The sequence below is a fragment of the Octodon degus genome, unplaced genomic scaffold (genome assembly GCF_000260255.1).
Source record: "Octodon degus isolate 3935 unplaced genomic scaffold, OctDeg1.0 scaffold00118, whole genome shotgun sequence".
Lineage (NCBI taxonomy): Eukaryota > Metazoa > Chordata > Mammalia > Rodentia > Octodontidae > Octodon > Octodon degus.
In genome coordinates, this window is record NW_004524694.1 from 163,582 (window position 1) to 170,639 (window position 7,058).

A 7,058-nucleotide genomic window follows, 5' to 3' on the forward strand; every position below is an offset into this window, starting at 1 on the left:
CTGTGACCTAAAGCCATTTCAGAAACTAAGTTGGGGCCCCAGCCATGTAAATTTGAACATGAAATGCAATGTTTTCCTCTTTTTTAAGCATATTTGTAAATTTAAAGCCGAACAAAAGCGACTTGACCTTTTCAAGTTTGATACTGATTTGACACTGTACCCTAACACTCTTCTTTCCCCTTCCCTTTCCTAAGGCAATAGCTGGGGGGCGGGGGGTTGCTTCAAGAATTAAAATGAAAAACTTCACACCATGAATTTTTTCTTTTACAAGACACCTGTTTACCACTTTGTTTAAATGTAAATGTTCCCTTAAGCTTTTGAAATTAATTTAAAAAAAAAAAAAAGATGCTGAGGGACAACTGGTGTGTGTGTATGTGTGTGTTATTGGGAACTGAACCAAAAGTCTTCACACTGCACTATATTGACAGCCAGTTTTATTTTGTTTTGTTCTGTGACAAGATCTTGCTAAATCACTAAGTTATACCACCATGACTGGCTGACAACTGTGCCTTCTAAGGCCCAGTGGGGAAGGTCTTTCTAGAAAGTACTAGAAGCCGTTATAATATATGCATAGCTGAAACTTGGATATGCAAAGCATTTCGCCTTCTCAGGAAGACTGATTCTGCCATAAAGTTTCAGAAAAAGGACAAGTAAGAAATTTCCATACAACTAGGCTGTTCATAATTTTATTTTACAAAGCATGTGACTCTTAAGTGTATTCAAAGTCAAACCATACACTTCAAGTTATAAAAGCTTCTCTTGCTGAGATCCATAATATACATAAAATAGACAATTACACCGCACTTTAAAATTTTTATTATACCACACTTTTTTTTTAATTTTATGTATTTTGTGCAGGGTCCTCCGGATCTCACTACACAGATTGGACTCATAGTGATCCTTCCGTTTTTAGCCTCCCTAGCGCTGGGATTACGGGTGGACCACCATTCCCAGTTTCATTCAACATCTCAACGCACCCCGGGGGCAGGGCCAGCACAGCAGGCTGGGTATAGAACCCAGGTCCCTGAGTCTGCCTAAGCAGGCTCTTTAATCCACTGAGCTATCTGGCCACCCCTACCACACTTTTTAAAGTAGCTTTTTGACAATATATCTTTAGCATTTTGCTGATGCATAATTTCACTTTTATTTTTCCTTCACAGTCCGAGATGGAGTCAGTCAGTATAGTCCAGTGAACACTAATCTGAGACTGAAGTATCAATTTTTGGCATGCCACAGCCAGGCTTTTCATATTTTCTTAAAAACCAGAATCTAGGGCCGGGGAGATAGCTCAGAGGAATAAGTGCTTCCCTGGCAAGCTCAATGGCCTGAGTTCAATCCCCAGTTCTGCCAAAAAAAAAAGAATCTAAATTTAGCTGAAAATATTTCCCAGCCTCCTTGTAGCTGAGTGTCCACATAATTAAGCTCTGGCCAAAAGAATGTAAGAAGAAGTAGCATGTACAGCTTCCAGTTTGTGTCCCTTAAATGGAAAATGTGTCTCTTATTCTACCCCTTGCTCTTCCTCTTTGCTACATAGCTATATCTTGGACCTGGTGCCACGCCATCTAAGACCAAGAAGATGAGGCTAAACTTTCAGGAACAACTGAACTCTAAAGAGCTACCATATCAGCATTATGTAAGCAATCAAACTACTCAGTAGAAAACAAAATCTCATCTTGCTTTTGTTCCTGTTGGCCTATGTTAAAGCAGCTGAATCTTCATCCTAACTTAGATATTCTACAATTTCAGGGCCAGCAAGATAGCTTAGCAGACTAAGCACCTGCTTTGGCAAGCACAGGGACCAGAGTTCAATACCCAGTCCTGCGTGCTGCATGCCACTCCGGCCCCACCCCCAGGGCGAGCTGAACCAGCAACCAAGTCTGAGTGTGGTGGTGCACGCCTGTGATCCCAGAGCTTGGGAGGCTGAAAACAGGAGGATCACTAGATCCAAGCTGCATAGTGAGACCCTGTACCAAACACATTAATTAAATTTTAAAAAAAGATATCCTACAATTTCTACTTCAACTTTATTACACTTATAGTGTGTTTTTGTTAGTAACTGCTATTTCACTTTCACTGATTGTTATAAAGTATTTAAGAAGAGTAGCAAAAAAATTCAACAAACTATACAAATTCAATACATAGAAGGTAGCAACTCTGCAAAAGTTGATGGCATTAATGTGCATTATTTTAAAATTGTTATTGCATTAACTCATGGTAAAAATCTAAATCTGAGCCAGGTGTGTACACGTCTGTGATCTCAGCAATTGGGAGGCTGAAGCAGGAGGATTGCTGGGAGTTCTGAGGCATGCGGTACATGGAGAGTTCAAAGACAGACCCAACTACAAAGCAAGAACTTTTCTCAAACAAAGCAAAACAAAACAAAATAACCTTGTACTTAAGATGATGCAAAACAGTGCCTACACGTAAGGAACAATGACGTATAGTCTTTTAGAGAAACATTCCTGAACATCGAATTTGGTTCCTGGCCTTTGAGAACAGCTAGGAAAAAAAAACTACAAGAAAATATTCAAGGGGCCGGGGAGATGGCTCAGTGGAATAAGCGCTTCCCTGGCAAGCGCAAGGGCCTGAGTTCAATCCCTGGTTCCGCAAAAAAAAAAAAAAAGAAAGAAAGAAAGAAAGAAAGAAAGAAAGAAAGAAAGAAAGAAAGAAAGAAAGAAAGAAAGAAAGAAAATATTCAAGTTATCCACAACAAACTAGTAATTTCTTATTGTTAAATCTTAGTAGGCGTAATTCACTTAGTCTAAACTCTATTTAATGACCTTTCGAGTTTCTGTTCTAATGTTGGCTAAGAATAGTTTGTTCAAAAGAGAGACTAGGCATGTTCAAAAAGCTGATACAAAGTGAGAACGATGTGAGTACGAGCTTTTTCGGAAAGTAGCCAGCTTATAAGTGCAGAGTTCGATTCGTAAACAACTCAGCTAGGGAACTGGGAAGGAAAGTTTTGAGTCATTTCTCTTAAGTGTTATAAAGATAAAAGTGTGGTCAGGAAAAAGAAAAAGAATTTTGAAATAGAGACCAGTAGTGCCCTAGAAGGGTGGTTTCCAGCATTACCACAATTTCTATTTCTGTTGTGGTCACCAGAAATAAAAGATGGAGTAGTATTAGGAGGAACAGAGAAATAAACGGGCATTTCTTGTCCATAGAAGTCTCTTCGTGCTACCGAAGTAGGGTACGGTGGTAAGGAAACTGGAGCTCTGAAGCTGAAGAGCAACGCCACATCTTGAGAGAACGCTCAGGAAACACCTGGGCGCAGCTCTGAGGCCTTTCAGTTTCACAGTGTACACGTCATTCCTAACAGTCATCTCAGTTCAAAATGAAGATTAGTGCACTGGACCAACTTCTCTCAACTTCCCCATTCTTACTAAGTGGATAGCGGCCTCCCTATGACCTAGCGGAGGAACGCTAGTTGCTCACAGCTCTCCCCTACCCACCATGCCACTGTTTCATCGCCTCTCTTTCCCTTCAATCCCTCCACCCGAATTTAAGCGCTTGGTCCCTCCCCTGTCACCACCACTGACATAGCCTCTTCCCAGATCACTTTCCAGGCGCCATACCCATTAATCTCTCAGAATGACACTATCTACCCGCAAGGGCCTTTCGCGAAGCGCTAGAAGCACCGCAGCAGGTGAGGCAGACGCCTTGCATGCCCTCGTGGAGTTCGAGCCAATGTTGTGACGTAATCCCAGATCTTACTCTACGCTGTGAGCTGAATGATGTCTACCGCAGCGCATCTCTCTGTGACTGTACATGGAGACTGAGCCTTGAAGGCAATTGTTAAATTGAAATGAAGTCTGGGGCCGGGGAGATGGCTCAGTGGAATAAGTGCTTCCCTAGCAAGTGCAAGGGTCTGAGTTCAATCCCTGGTTCTGAAAAAAAAAAAAAAAAAAAAAAAAAACTTTGAAAAAAAAAATTGAAATGAAGTCATGAGAGTAAGGCCCTATTTGACAGGTGCCCTCAGAAGAGGAACAAGCCAGACATGGGCACACTCCTATTACCTCAGTACTGGAAGCTGAGGCAGGAAGATCCCAAGTTCCACCTCAGCACCACAACTTAGTGAGATCCTGTTTCAAAATAAAAAGGGCTGTGATACAGTGCCCTTGGCTCAATCCCTCAAGAGTGCTATTGAAAAAAAAAAAAAAAAAAGAGTGCTATTGAGTACTGTTCTCTAATTCCAATTTCTTAGAGCATAATGGCACATAGTCTGTTCATCTTTGGTCTTCCTGCCTATGAGAAAAGCTTGAGGATTTGGAAGAGAACAAATAGTGGGTTTTCTTCCTTTAGTTGAGACAAAGTACACACCAGGAACTAAACAACTGTTTAGGAACAAGGCTCATAAAGTGCTGCAACCACCTGTTTTGTAATTTTGCCTTACTCTGGAATATTCATATACATAGGATTCATGAGCTACTCACAGAAAAATAAGAAACTGACAATTATCTTGGGCCAAAACTAGGTGCAATTATAAACATGCTATGGGCTTTTCATCCTTATTTTTCCTAGAAAATGATAACCTATTTATCTGAAAAAAAAAAACAAAAAACAAAAAAAAAAAAAACATGTTTCCAGGAGCCAGCAAGATAGCTCAGCAGACTAAAGTGCTTGCTTAGGCAAGCTTAGGCAGGCACAGGGACCGCTGTTCAATCACCGGCACCACATGCTGCACCAACCGCAACCCCAGTGCAGGCTGAGCTGGCCATGGAGTCCGGGCGTGGTGGTGCACACCTGTAATCCCAGTGCTGGGGAAGCTGAAAATAGGAGAATTACTATGAGTTCTAACTGCGTAGTGAGACCCTGGACCAAATGCATTAAAAAAAAAAAAAAAAAAAAAAAAAAAGAAAGAAAGAAAGAAAGAAAAAAACCTGCCTACCAACACTATCTTTCTTTGGAAACGGTGATAGGTTGGTACTGAAGCAATCAAAGCCCTCGCCTCTATTCACTAAGGGTCCGGGCACAGGCCAGATGAGTTCAGCCAAACAGTAACCACACTTGAAGCTCTTTTGTGCCACGTGCTAAGCCAGGAACAGAAGAAAAGGAGAAGAGAGAGACAGAGGAGGAAGAGGAGGCAAGGGAGAAGAGGAAGAGAAAAGCTGAGAGGGGAGCGAAGAAGCAGCTCAGTGGCTTCCAGTAATTCCTCAAATGGATTTCTTAGCTGTAGCAAGGACACCACAGCGTTAAAAACTTGCAAACTGCCCATTGGGGGTCTTTAGGCTACACTGCATTCTTTTGTCAGCCTCGGAGAAAAAAAGGCTGCTCCTGCACGTCAGTGCTCTGGCCTTCCCCAAGGAAGCTGCTGCTTTACTTTCTGCTCAGCCCCAGGAAGAGTGACTCATGTTTTACAAACTCTAGTTTTCTTTTAATTTTATTTTTATCTCTCTTTCAGAACAGGTTGCTTAGCACCTCCGAAGGAAGTTTTTCTTCTTAGTAATAAAGTTTTCATAGCCTTAGAAAATGTCTTAAGGGGCTGGTGAGATGGCTCAGTGGTCTAAAGCACCTACTTAGAACAAGCTTAGCAAAGCACAGGGACCGCGGTTCAAACCCCCAGCACCACATGCCAGCCAGCCCCGCCCCCTGGTGGGCTGAGCTGGCCACACACACACACACACACACACACACACAATAAATAAATAAATATTTAAATTTTACTAATATCTGTATGACTTAAAAGTGATAGTCTAAGTTTAGCAATGTTATTTGACCCTGCTAGTCCCCTTCTTGGTATCTTCCCAGAAGAATTAAAAGCATCATGCCACAGTGATATATGTTCACATATAGTTACAGCGGCACAGTTTGTAATAGCTAAATCTTGGAAGCAATCCAAGCACCCATCAACCAAGGAGTGTGCAAAAAAGATGTCTTTTTTATATAATAGAATATTAGTCAGCCATAAAAAAGGATAAAATTGAGGTATATATAGCTAAATGGATGCACCTTGAGACCATGATTATAAGTGAAATAGACAAGACACACATGTGTAAATATTATACTATCTCTGGTGTGAGAAACTGAAAATATCAATGAAAACATAAATGTACAGTAGATACGGTAAAATATGAGGGAACTGTTTAAAAGGAAAAGGGAAACAGGGAGGAGAATAAGGAAAGGAAGAAAAAAAAAAAGAAAGAGTGAAAACTGGGCTTTGGGAATAGGGAAAGAAAGGAGGTTTGAAAAGATGAGAATGAGAAAAAAGAGGAATTAAGATATATCAAGTTCAATCCCCGGTTCCAAAAAAAAAAGATATATCAGGGACAGATGCAAATTCCCTGTCACGCTTATGTTCAATACGGATACCTAACTTATATACCAATAAACTTAAATTTTTATTAAAAAGGTGACAGTCTTCTTAGAGGAAATTTCTCCAATAATAAGTCATTTATTGATGTGAAAACTTACTTTGCTCTAATTAAAAGGGTAATGCAGCCACATAAAATATTCAACCATTCAGAAGACCATATTAAAAAAGTAAAAATCGGGGTGAGCGGTGTCCACCAAGGCCTGGGCGGTTGATCCTGCAGAGATGCTTCAAAGCTTAATTAAAAATGTCTGGGTCCCTATGAAGCCGTACTATACCCAAGTCTACCAGGAGATCTGGATAGGAATGGGGTTGATGAGCTTCATTGTTTATAAAATCAGAAGTGCAGATAAAAGAAGCAAAGCCTTAAAAGGTTCAAGTCCTGCACCTACTCACGGTCTCCATTAACCAGCTCTTGAGTACCCACGAGATGAAGCCTCAGTCTGCCTGTAAATTTAAGCAAGCTGTGTTAGATGGGAGCACAGAATGTCACTGTACACCTCCATCAGCAGCGTTCACTCTGCGACATGAATAAATGCACTTGTGTGGTACACCACCCACTCTGGACTGTCTTGTGTGTCCCCGCAGACCCTTTGTATGAGCAGATATCTCCAGCCACACCCACCCTCCCAGAAAGCCGTCCGGAAAGAGGAGCTCACATCATGGGTTCTCTGCAGAGGGGTAGCGGGGCTGGCCTAGGCACTCACTCGGACTCTGATATTCAATAAATGTCTGTCTGACAAAAAAA

The 7,058-nt window shown here is 41.3% G+C and overlaps 1 pseudogene; it reads left to right on the forward strand.

Moving 5' to 3' along the window:
• The first annotated feature begins 6,494 nt into the window (after positions 1 to 6,494).
• On the forward strand, positions 6,495 to 6,845 carry LOC101590383 (annotated as a pseudogene).
• Positions 6,846 to 7,058: the final 213 nt, after the last annotated feature.